Here is a 13,246-nt window from a genome sequence, read left to right as displayed (position 1 = left end):
TTATTCTGCTACAATTTTCTTGAAGGAACAATGCTAATAATTTGATTTGTGTCCTAGTAATTGATGATTAAGAATAATCACCTCAAAGGTTCTCATTCAATGGAAAAAGAAAAGGACAAAACTTCTATGCATAGTATCTGGTCATCTTGGATCATATATAAATAACCTACTTGAGTCTTTGAATGACAGAGTTCCAGGGTTTAAAAATCTAGGCCATTGATATAATGCATCACACATCAAATGGACAAGGTTCCTATCCTCTTCGGGCAATCCTAACCATCTGATTTGTGGCACACAAATAAACTAAGTAAAATGTAGCAACAGTTCACATTCAATGGAAAAGAGTACTCTAATTAATATGGGTAGCTAGGGTATTCCACTCTGGAAAGCTTTCGAGGCACAGTCAGTGGGAAGGACCAAACCATTGGCCTTGATTACTGCAATATGGGCCCCACTCATCATAAGCGAACCCAAGTATACTAGACTTGGCATCATTGGGTTGAGGATATTATAATTCCTCCTCTTAAAAAGGATTTTGACTCACTTATAGAAAAAAAAAGGCAATTCCTTTTGTAAATCTTAAAATAAGCTACAAAGAATGCATATGTATGATGCAGGACAATTAACCACTTGCTCTAAAAACTCGAACTGTTAGAGTATGGCGAATTAATCCCTTTATCTCATAGCCCCGGCTCCACATCTCATGGGTTAAGACTTTGGCCGAACCTCCTTCGTGGGCCCCAAATCACATGGGCCGCCCACTCCGAGTGTGTCCCTGCATCCCGCGGGCTACCCCACTCGAGCCCAGTGTGAAATGCGCATTAATCACCCCTGGTAAGGAGTCTCGAACACGAGACCTCCCCCGCAGGCCCCAAATCGCATGGGTCACCCACCCCGAGTGTGTTCCTGCATCCAATAAGCAACCCCACTCGAGCCCAGTGTGAAAATGCCCCTGCATTAATGTAGCTCGATGGGACATCAAACTTATATCAGAAGGTAGTCTCAAAACACCAAACTTTCAAATTTAGTAGTTATACACCTTGCGATCTAAGCAAGTCTATCCAAAGACAAGTATAGCTAAACTGATCTAACCCAATACTGTGTATAATCTATCTTAATAGCCCACATCATGGTTGGGTCACCCCTAACTTTGGAGCATCCATCTTTCATGATAGACATGGATGGACTGAATAAGGCGGTGGGATTAGAAAGGATTAGGTGGGATGGGATTCAAAAAATATAATTATTACCCATGGCAGGGATTGTTCCCTGTTGCCATGGGATAAGATTAATGCCCTGCTTTGTTGATAATACAGTGGTACATTGAATGGATATACCCACCATCATTTGAAATCACTGAGAATAACATACACGTGTTATATCTAAATTGTTCATTTGTTTTGTAACTTCATTTATGGCATGGGCCTAAAAATGAGGTAGATCCAAAACTTATGTGGCTCCAAAGAAGTTTTCAACGGTAAGTATTCAATCCCCATTGCTTTCTATGATGGGGTCCACTTGAGCATTAGATTTACCTGATTTTTTGGCCCATGCTCTAAAATAATCTCGATAAATGGGTGGACGGTGTGGATATAGCCCACACATCATGGTGAGACCTACAACAACTTGTTAACATTGAGTGAAATTGGCACAGGACCCAATGCAATTCTATTTAATGTAATTCCAAGCTTTTCCTGTAACAACCCTAAATTTTGGTACATTATTAAAAAACTAAATTACATATTTAAAGATTTTATTTTTAAATAAAAAATAAAAACAAGTCAATAGTTGAGTTGGTAGCGAAATTCTTAATTGAGAGAGAGGTTTAGAGATCGATTCTTGAAGTAGTAATAATAAATTTTTTATTAAATATCATAAAAAAAATTCAAATTCAGGATAAGGGAGGATGTGCTCATCCTATCTTATGGGTTTCTACATTAAAAAAAAGGAGACAGGAAGTCCTAAATAAAAGGAAGAGGAAATTCTAAGAAGGCTGGATCAGGTAAGTTCTAATCATTAGATCTTTTTAACTTTTTATTATGTTGTTAATTTCTTCTTGATCTATAAAATATATGGTATAGATCATCCACACCATCATTGTATAGGTGTGTAGAGTCAATTTTAATAAAGTGATATTTTTATGATTTCGGTCTAATTCGTAGTATTTTATGAATAAATTAAATGGATGGAATTTGATTGTGCTAAGATAGATCTGTATGGATCATATGATCCTTAAGGCCAAAATATACAAGGGCCATAATTTTTAGATCAATCTAACAATCAGATAGGCCACATTAGTCAAATCTAAAAGTGTTTAATAAAGGAATCTTAGATTTTTGCGCAAGTATTGGTATCACTGCGCGTAGAAGGTCGAGATGGGCCATCGGTGTATGTGTGGTTAGATCCACACCATCCATTTAATGTGTAGAGGCAAAACATGATAGTACCTCAAGAATCTGGATGATCCAATCATCCGGTGGGCCACCCCGATTAATTATTTGACATTCAATTTTAGGATCTTAAAAAGAAAATCTAAATCTTGATAATTAAATTTACATAAACATATAATTTTAATTATTTGATTATTTTAGATTTGGCCACTTAGAATGTCAATCAAAGGTAGACCCCACCATATAATACAAATAAATAAATAATAATATAGTTGATATAATTGATAGGACCCCGAAATTCTAATCAACCTAATTACATTGCAGAGTTAATACTACCAATCTTAGGTGAGTAACCCAACTTGTCTCATAATTCATTAAAATTAAAATAAATCATTGTGATTGTTTGATTGATTTATTGGTTTAAATATTTTGATATGATAATTGTACGATAAATTTATATATGAATATTTTAATCGAGACAACTATGTCAAATATGAAAAATATGCATTTACATATCATCCCTCATTTATTGCACTACATAATGCATGGTCGATCTTAGGGGCCCTCCCTGGAAGAAATGTCGATCCTGGTAGAGCGTTACCAGGTACGGGTTATGCCCAAGCCTACCGAAAGGTGGAAGCCTACCCAACGGGTGGATGCGGGTTGACGACCTCCAACCCAAGCAGATGGACGAGCATCCCATCTGATGCATTCATATATCATTTTACATTTATATCATTGTACATGTATTTATGCATTATTTTAATTGATATAATTATGAACCATACTGGGTTATATCACTAAGCCTGGCCAGCTTACATTTTTATTAATGGAAAAACCGTACAGAGGAACTATTAATAGATAATATGACGTAAGAACCGGAAGGATCTACTGTACCTGAACACAACCCACTTGAAACATGAGCATATTTATCTGAAGATGAAGTGGCGGCATTAGACAATTTTTGATTATATGTTTTATTTTGTTAGCATAGTTTGATAATGTATACTAGTATTTATTTTGAGACTTTAAGCAATTATTTAAATTTATTTCTTTGAAATAATGTTAGCATGGAATAAATATCATTATAGTATAATGATATAATAAGTGAATGATTTCAAGGTTCATTTTATTTTAAGGGTCGTCAAGATTTATATATATTTAGTTGATTGGTGCTAAGTATTATGTATATGTGATTGAGATTATGGTAGACCTTATATTGAATATAATTATCATCTCTAATTAAACTGATTAAAGAATTAAATTAGTACACTTTGTGTACGAGTTACGAACTGAAACTCGGGTCTGAGGGTGCACACTCTGTACCTGACGCAGGGATGAACGTGATGAGGATAATTACTCCGAATCCACGGAGCTTCTCTGGACTCCTCACAGAGACTTCTCGAATCCACGAGGAAAGAAAGCAGAAAATAGAAATAAATTCTAAGAAATTCAAAATTGATTAATTGATGAATAAAAATGAGTTCACAACCCTTTAAATAGGGGTACCAAGTAATGAGAAAGAAATCAGAATCAAACTACAACTCAAACTCCTAGAATCCGCGACTTACTATAAATAGTAAACTTACTATTTATAGATGGTTGTGATGTCTACTAATGTGCAAGGTTTTCGGCCAAAAATAGTAAGTGTCCTATTTGGCTTCACCAAACCGTTCTCCTAATTATTCTAAGCTCTTTTCACGTTGGGCGCAACTCCTAAAGCCCGATGGATGAAGAGTTATAATCAAACTAAAACTTACTATTTATGGTAAAAATGAAATTAAAATAGGGAAATGACCGTCGATCCAGGGGTTTTTCACAATTCCGGGTTGGTTGGCCGCAATAGCTCGTTCTACCCCAAAATCATATATTTTACGTCAGATAACTCATTCCGGATTGCAAGATACGCCCGATTTAAGGTTCGATGGTTTGGATCACTTCTGTCGTCGACCGAGCCTTTTCTGATCCATCTTGGCCATGTAACTGTCCGCGACCCGCTCTACATCAGTACCCGAATTTTGGGGTGTGACATTTCCATTCTTCCCAAACATGGAGTGGAATTGGCACAGGACCAGATGAATCCCATCCCACCTAATCCCTTCTAATCCCACTGCCCAAACGGACCCTAAGGCTCACCATTCATAGCACTGGCCTTGAGATTATAGCAAAATCCCCCATTAAAAGGGGGGCGGATTAGGTGAGACCCCGGCCTCATCTAACATGGTGCAACCCTTACCAATGGGCCCACTTTGATGTATGTATTTTGTATCCATAATGTCCATTTGTTTTCTACAGTATTTTAGGGCATTATCCCAAAAAATGAAGCATTTCTAATCATCAAGTAGACGATACTGTAGGGAACAGTGGTGATTGAACACCCCATCGCACCTTAATGTTTCCATAGTGTTTATTTGTCATCCAAACTGTTGATAAGGTCTAGTGAAGGGGAAAAAAATTAATATCAGCTTGATCAATAACTTTTGTGGTACATTAATGGTCGACCACCACCTTTTCCTATCGTATGGTCCATCTCTACTTCATTTTTTTGATAACGCCTTAAAATAATCTGGAAAAAATGGATAGACAGCGTGAATACATAATACATACATGAAGGTGGACCCCACGGTTAGGGCCGCACTATATTGACTCTTGAGTGAGTATGGGTTCTCACCTAATCCGCGCTCATATTTTATGAAAGAAAAAACTTTTACAATTGTTTAAATCTTTGAAACTACACGTTTCAAAAGATGCCAAAAAGTCCCTCTTTTGCTGCTAAACTGAATTAAAATACAATTTTTTGATAAAAAAAAGTTTGTTTTATTCAAGAAAGAAAAGTCTCTCTTTTCCTTTTTAATGCATTATTTTAGTAAAACTTGTTTTATTCAAGAAAATAAAACACTTGTACCCAACATCTCATTGGCTTGATTTTTGGCGTTTCCATTTTTTAATGGTATTTGTTTCTGTGTCTTTATCTGTCAATAGTCAATTAAATACTAGCATTTCCAGCCCTGTTTTTTTTTTTTTTTTTTTTTTTGTCACATGCCATTTTGCTATTCAAGCGTCGTTAGTTCATGCTCAGCACATGTGAAAATGAAATGGTGCACATGTATCTGCTCGCACCTTTTAGAGGTCCACACGGTCGACTAGTTAGGATTTAAGTTCAGGCTGAATACTTCTTGTTACCGGATTTTGAGCCAACGCATATAATCGTTTGTGGATATATACCCACCGTTGGACCTGCAAGAATAAGAGAGATATAGATAGTGAGGGGTGCTGACGATTGGATATGGAATCTTCAATGTCTAAGTTAGGTTGAGAAATTTGAGTTAATGAGTAGACAATGTATTTTCTAGCTTACCTCTTTTAATTTAGGGTAGCAGTATTTATTGGATACTTGGGCAGTTCTAAACCTTTATGTTTTAATAGGATACATGAGAGAGTCTCTATTTGAATAGGATACTTCGCCGAAATTGTCGTTCGGCTTGCCTCAGCCAGCATGTTCTTCGGACAAGATCAGGTTGGGCACTTTTGTTGTGGCGTAATTCTTCCCGTATTACTTGTATCGTCTTGGCATTGGCCGGATAGATTAGCTTTCAAGGTAGGGAGAGCTGGGAACTCGAGCTCCTTCCTATGTGGGCTTTTGCATATGTTGTAGATGCTCATGGTGAGACAAATCCTCCCTTCCACGTTCTATCCTTAGAAACTATTCATAATCCTTTGAATACCTTAGTTTGAATTCTTTTGTAATTAGCCGATTATTCTCTCCGCACAAGAACCATTTCAGTTTCCCTATAACAATACTGTCTATCAGCCATATAAAGTCAGGCCCATGATATCGATGGCTGAAATTGAGTTACTAATATGTCATAAACCAATTTACAGAGTGGGGCCCATGATCTCGACTGCAGAAATTGAGTTATTAATATACCAGAAACCAGTCTACAAAGTGGGGCCCATGATCTGGACGGTTGAAGTTGAGTTACTAATATATCAAAAACCAAATTTTGAGTGCATGCCTAGAAATAGGGTCCACGTTATAGGATATGTGTGGTCTATTTTCTTAGCTAATAGGATATGTGTTGTCTATTTAGTAGTTCGAAATGGTTAATGTGGTTTCTTAATTGCATTCAGTGCACATTCAGATACAAGGTAAATAAATGGAATTAAAGGCAGGTTATGACATTAATTGAGACGGTACGGTAGCGCCGTCCATATGCAGTACACGTGGCAGAGGTAGTTCCGGTAGGGGTTCTCCATCTCGTTGGCAACATACTATTCTTAAAACCACACTAATCAAATGATCGTAGCCATCATTTTTATGGGCTTTTGGCCCACTGGATGGACACTTGACCGGGATGAGCGTGATGAGGTCGATCACCGTCTTCCTCAAGGATAACTACTCCAAATCTTTGGAGCTTCTCTGGATTTCTATTCCTGAATTCATGAGGAAAAAAGCAAGATAATAGAAATAAATTCAACAAAATTTGTAATTTGATTGCTGATTGAAATAAACGAGTTCACAACCCTTTAAATAGATATAATAAGCAAGGGGAGAACTTTCAGAATCAAACTACATCTAAAACTCTTAGAATGCGCAACTTACTATAGATAGTAAATTTACTATAGACGACTGTAATGTCTACTACTGTGCAAGGATTTCAGCTGAAAATAGTGTCTTGTTTGGCTTCACCTCGCTGTTCTCTTAATTATTCTAAGCACTTTTCGCATTGGGCACAACTCCTAAAGCTCAATGGTTAAAGAGTAATAATTAGACTAAAACTTACTATATATAGTAAAAATAAAATTAAACTAGAGAAATGACTGTCAATCTGATGGTATTTCATAAATCTAGCTTGCATAACCTAACACAGTAAAGTTGGATGGCTAAAGCAATTCATTTTACCTCAAAATTATAAATTTTACATCTGATAATTCATTCTGAACTGTCAAATATGCCTTATTTAAGGGTCTAACTGTTTATATCACTTTTGTCATCGGCCAAGCCTTTTTTTATCATCTTGGCCATGAAACTATTCTCAACCCGCTCTACATCAACACTCCCTACTGCCACGTGTACTGCAGGCCCTATTGCATCGTCTACCTTAAATGAAAGTTTTTTCCTGTGCTTCATTTTTGCTGGGATTTATTTGTGTGGATCTATCAACAGTGCTACTTAAGACACATCGCACACTCAGTTCTTTATTTCATAAATGACCTTTAAGTATTCAATTAGATCTATTTAGGACCCACCATTGTGTATCTGCTTATCCACGCAGTCCATCCCTTTTCAACATGGTCAAAGAAAAAGGGGTGTACGGCATGCATAAACAGATACATCACAATTTACTTCCCTTATTTCGCCACTGCATTTTATCATGGAGTGGATGTAACAGTATAATCTTATTGGGATTTGTGACTACGCCAAAAAATTAAATTAAGGTGTTTATAGCATTATCTCAAAGCAATGTTTTTGTCAGTAAAATCATGTAAAAGCAAAGGATGGTTGTCTGCATCATACACAAAAGGGGCTGCTGCCAAGGAGATTGGAAGTAATTAATGTGGCTATCTATTTCCCTGCCAACAATCAATGTATTATTTTAAAATACTTCAACGACTTTAATAGTAAATCTTTGTTTCTTTTTGTAATAGTGTTGGATGTTCTTTGTTGTCCACTTATTTCTTGGCCAACATTTGAAGGGTCAGATTACCGAACTTCTGGCCATTGGATGGCCTATCTCGTCCTATCAATTATGCCTGTGCAGACAAGGTTCACTGGCTGATCTAAAGTCAAGATCATCCAATCAATTCGATTCGGGTCCCACTATTTGGGTTGAACTACTGACAAGTTCACAATTTATATGTAGTGTTGATGAAGTTCCCCTCAAGTACACGTGGCAAAGATTACGACTTTTGATCTGGTGGACACCATGTAATTTTTTGAGCGAGAACATTTTTGAGATCTCAACAACATGAACTACATATACGACCCAATAAGAAGATAAATAGAGAAATCTAATTAAGTCAGCAAGGTTCATACGAACCTTAGCTAGTAGTCCTCAAGAAATAGAACAAAGCAGTGGCCTAAACCAGCTATAATTTTGCAATCATTTTTCTAATATGGTGTGTGTGTATTGTTTACCTGCCAGACAAAATTGTATATACAAAGTTTCATTTGTGGTTCTTCGTGTTTGTTGAGTGCAGAACCACATACAAGCTCGTCGTATCTTATAAGCAATTTGCCTACAACCTATCAACATTCTCGATTTCTTTGAGAATGGGTGAATAACACTTTAAGGACAACGTGATCACACGTGCTTCAGTCCTTCATTTTTCAGTTTCTTCATCATTTTAAAGAAATTATAAATCAGTAATTTGTATTAACATCCAGATGCACTTGCACGCATCTGCGCCACCCAACTTGACACATGATATTCGAGTGTTGCATCGGATGGGGCCCACCTCACCGAGAGGCCTGGTTTTAAGGCGAGACGATCATATGGTGGGCCCACTGTTTTACTACTTGGATGCCCTATGCATGTTTGGTGGTACGGGTGGGAGTGTGTGGCATAGTTAAAGCTCTTATTGCTTGTGTCACGGGTATAAGAGTTAATGTGCCACACATGTGCAAGTTCGGATGGTATACCAAGTAGGGATCTCTATGAAAATTCTATGTTAACATCCTGATGGAATTGGTGAGTTTTTTCTAGCCTTACATTTTCCTTGTGTGTTGTATGTTATGGAGAATGTTTTGATTAAAAATATTTTAAATAAAAAATTATATATATATAAACTTAGTTTTTTATGTTTGAGAATAATATCGTATCGGAAAGGAGAGAAGAAAATTTCTCTAAATAAGTAGGCTGCTGCGTACTTTATTATTTGCTTGGTGAATCAGAAAAATATTGAGACTTGTGTTTCGCATTCGAATATACCCACACGAGTTGGGTGTGAGGGCATGAACATGTGAGGCAGTGTGGCTGTAGAAGACGGTAGTGACACACTTTACACTTCGCACATGTCGCTCCCTCGCGACCTTATGAGTATCGGTGCGAGGCGAGTGCGAGTCGCAGTGCGACATTGGTTAAGAGAAATGGGTTAGGTGGTTGGATTCGAAGGGTCGTGGGTAAGAGGTTTAATTGAGATCTATCTACCTTATTGTGAATGCTGGAAATTGGTGCCCACGTTGATTCAAGTTTGTTTTCGGAGTATGTGGACTGATTTGGATAGATGATGCAATAGACTTGGAGTCGCCACTAGCCACTTAACTCAAGATCTCGCAGTCGATTAGAACCTACAAAATCTATAAGAGCCAGAGAATCTGAAGACTTTCTTGCTTTAAGTTGACTCCTGATCTGCGGCTTGAGATTCTGAGAAAGGGACTTCAGTTACAAAGAGGGAAGGTGTTAGGTACCCTCTCTGCCTGTACGAGTGTACAGTCTCTATTTTGTATGGTAAGATGATCTTAGGGGATAAAATGATATGATGCAAGGCGTTAAAATGAGACTAGACAGAAAATTTTGGCAAGCTACATAGCATCCGTCCAAAGAAGTCTAAAAACGAAATTTAAAAAGAGACATGAGATACTATAATGACATACAAGAGGACCAGACTACCATGGGTTTCTGATGTGACAAGATTCAAAGTTCTGGCAAGTCACAGAGCATATATTTAATGGAGACTTAGAGAAGCAGGGGGGTTGGGAAGGGAAATAATGATGTACAAATGCTAGTGATGATTGCATGATCTTTGACTTGTACTTGACATGACTTGGATGTTTAGGTGCATCATGGCTGGAAGGATTGACCTATGTTGGATTGAGAGTCTAAGAGATAGTTGGAGGAAGCTAGAGGGGGGGGGGGGGGGCTGAAAAGATGGGAGCTTGAGAACTCAAACACTCTCTCTCACTCTCACTCTCCTCTTGGTGTTGGTGTGTTGTGTTGTGTTGTGGTTGTGGGTGAAGAGAAGTGAAGGCTATCTATAGCCTTTTGGGATGACATTATGGTAATTGTAGGGTTTATGAAGGGTAAATGCTGATATGACAGCTTGTGATTGGTTGAAGGAAGGGTAATGCCACATGGCATGCTTTTACAGGCTCTTAGGTTTAGTAAGATGGTAAATAAAGTGAATGTTGTGGGTAAGTTTATAGAAGAGTTGACTTTTGGAGGGAGAATAATTGTGTGCTTAGAGGACACATTTGTAGAGAGAAGGTGGTAATCTGATCACCACCGGCGGTAGTCAAACTACCGCTTGAGTATGATTGTTCCCGTGGTTTGGCCGATGGGCCTATTTCGGGCCTTGAGAGTGGCCCAAAGCCCGTTTTTGAATATTTAGCTCAAAATGACTCGAAATTGGCTCGATTATGACCCAAAATTGGCACAAGAAATGGATTGATTTTGGCCATGCTTTGACTTAGGTGATGGCTCGAGTTAAGTTAGCGTTTATGGTAATGAAATGGTTCGGGTTCAGCCAGGGTTTGGATCAAGTTTGGGAAATGGCTCCGGTTTTGGGTAGGGTGTGGGGTTTCGGTTCAATTCCTAAGGATCATCCATGCCTTGTCAAGTTGCTAGCCTGGGTGGGGTGTCTACACTTATATAGGAGTTAAAACTATCATTTTAAGAGGCATAGTGTAACTTCTCATGCAGTAGTAAATCAGACTATGCAGAAATCGTTGCATGTGGCTCGCCCAACAATCATAAATAGCTACCCACTGTGTCTAAACAGTTAACATGCAGCTGGTCTCCAACATGCAAAATGATCAGAAACTGCCAACTAACGGCTAGTTTTATACCAACAGTTAGAAATGGTCATTTTTAGCTATGCCTTTTAACCAAAACGTCCAGTTATACTTGCCTATATAAACCAAGCTTTGCTGGTTTATTTTAACAACACGAGCCATTTGATTCATCTTCTCATATAAACTAGTAAAGCTCCAAGTGCTTTCTGATCAAGCCAGCAGGTTCTTACATTGAATGAATAGATATTTTAATTTAGTTATGATTGTCTTGATTAATTAGTATTAGGTCGGTTAGATTTAGGCTCTTTGTGAGCAAATTATGTGGCTAAATTCAGTGTTTAAGTGATCAGGCGGATTTGTTGGCTTCTTACAGTTGATTAATTGGACTTGTGCGGTTCTTTACTGGTATTACCCGTGTATAAACTAACACTGAGTGCTAATGGTCAGTAAGTGATAATATAAGTTAATTACATAAAAAAGTTCAAGGATTTTTGAAAATCCAAAACAGTGAAAATCCAGGACGTTACAAAACCTTAATTACTTGGTCATCGTTTTATCATAAGCACCAATATATCATCAAACATCCTATACACACATACTCTGCACCTTACACTCAATTGTTTTGAACGTATGTTCTACGACTTGCCGATATAATCAGATCTTGTCCATCAGAAATTTGGATTGGTCAATCACCACTGTCATTATATTGCATTATATTTTCCATATGCGAAAGCTAGCCTCATTTCTAAAAAATTAGTCAAATCTTCTGAAGTAAAGATCGTACTTCCGTTCGAGCAGAGTGGGTGCGTAAAACTAGAGCCGGGCATCGAGTCGAGTGGGACCGAGTTAGGGCTGACTTTACTCGATCCATTTTTAAAATAGTCCTGACCCAAACTCGATTCGACTCGATATCGAGTCCAGCATGCCTGACTCGATTCAAGTCCGGTGTAGTTTAGACTGATCCGGACTGAGTTCGATCCGGTTAGAAATACCGAGTCGGGTCGAGTTGGCAACAAGTCAGATTGAGAGATGAGGGAGGGAGAGACCGAGAGAGTGGGGAGGAGAGAGAGGAGAAGGGTGATGGTGGTGGGTGGTTGTCAGGTTTGGAAGATGAGGAGGATGAGAGAGGGAGAGAGAGAGAGGGGTCGGGCTTGGAAGATGAGGAGGGTGAGGGAGGGAGGGAGATTTTGGGATCGGGTCGAGGTAGGGTGCTGCGGGTAGGGTTAGAGAGTCGGGTTTCAGATTAAGTCGGGTCTAACCGGATCGAGTCGAGTTGATTTACTAGGTAACTCGAAATCGACTCGGTTTGAGTTTGGATTGGGGGAAGCCTACTTGGTTCGGACCGACTCACTCATTCAATTCGGGTTGAGTTGGATCTGAACGAGTTGGACGAGTCGAGTTAGCCGAATCGAGTCATTCAGTGCCCACCTCTACGCAAAACCCTACCTCTCTGTAACCGCGATCTCTTACTCGGAATCTCTGAGACATAAACTTACAAGTTATCTTAGGGTTAAGGATTTTCGGATCATGAATCCTAAGTGTTTCTATGGGGTCTAACTGATTTGTAGAATCGTAATAATTGTTTAGTGGTGACTCTGGTCAAATGTAATACCATTTTACCCTCAAATGAAAGTCCTAGAATGAGACAACTAGTGGAAAGCAAGAGTTGATTTTCCGTTTCCTTTGGAAATCCTCCCTTTAGCCTCCATAACTTCAACTTGTCCTTAATATTTTTGATTTATTTCCTTAGTTTTTACAGTAATTATAAATTTGTAATTTAGGAATATAAATTCGCAACACCATCCCCATGTGATAAGTGAAGTGGCCTGATTTACAGGTACAGATCAAGGGGAGCGGATTAGGTGCAACCCTGGCCTCACCCAACACTGTGCGGCCCTGACCATGGGGTTCACCTTGATGTATGTATTGAATATCTACGCCATCCATCTATTTTCCAACTCCAATATTCAATTCTCAGGTGGACCGCACCATTAGAAACGATGGTGATTAAACGCCCATCATTAAAGACTTTCCTAAGGCCAACCTTAATGTTTATTTTACATCCAACATGTTGATAAGGTCACATAGACCTAGATGAAGGGGGAAAATATATCATCTTGAT

The sequence above is a fragment of the Magnolia sinica genome, chromosome 3 (assembly GCF_029962835.1).
Source record: "Magnolia sinica isolate HGM2019 chromosome 3, MsV1, whole genome shotgun sequence".
Taxonomy (NCBI): Eukaryota; Viridiplantae; Streptophyta; class Magnoliopsida; order Magnoliales; family Magnoliaceae; genus Magnolia; species Magnolia sinica.
This window is presented reverse-complemented; position numbering follows the sequence as displayed.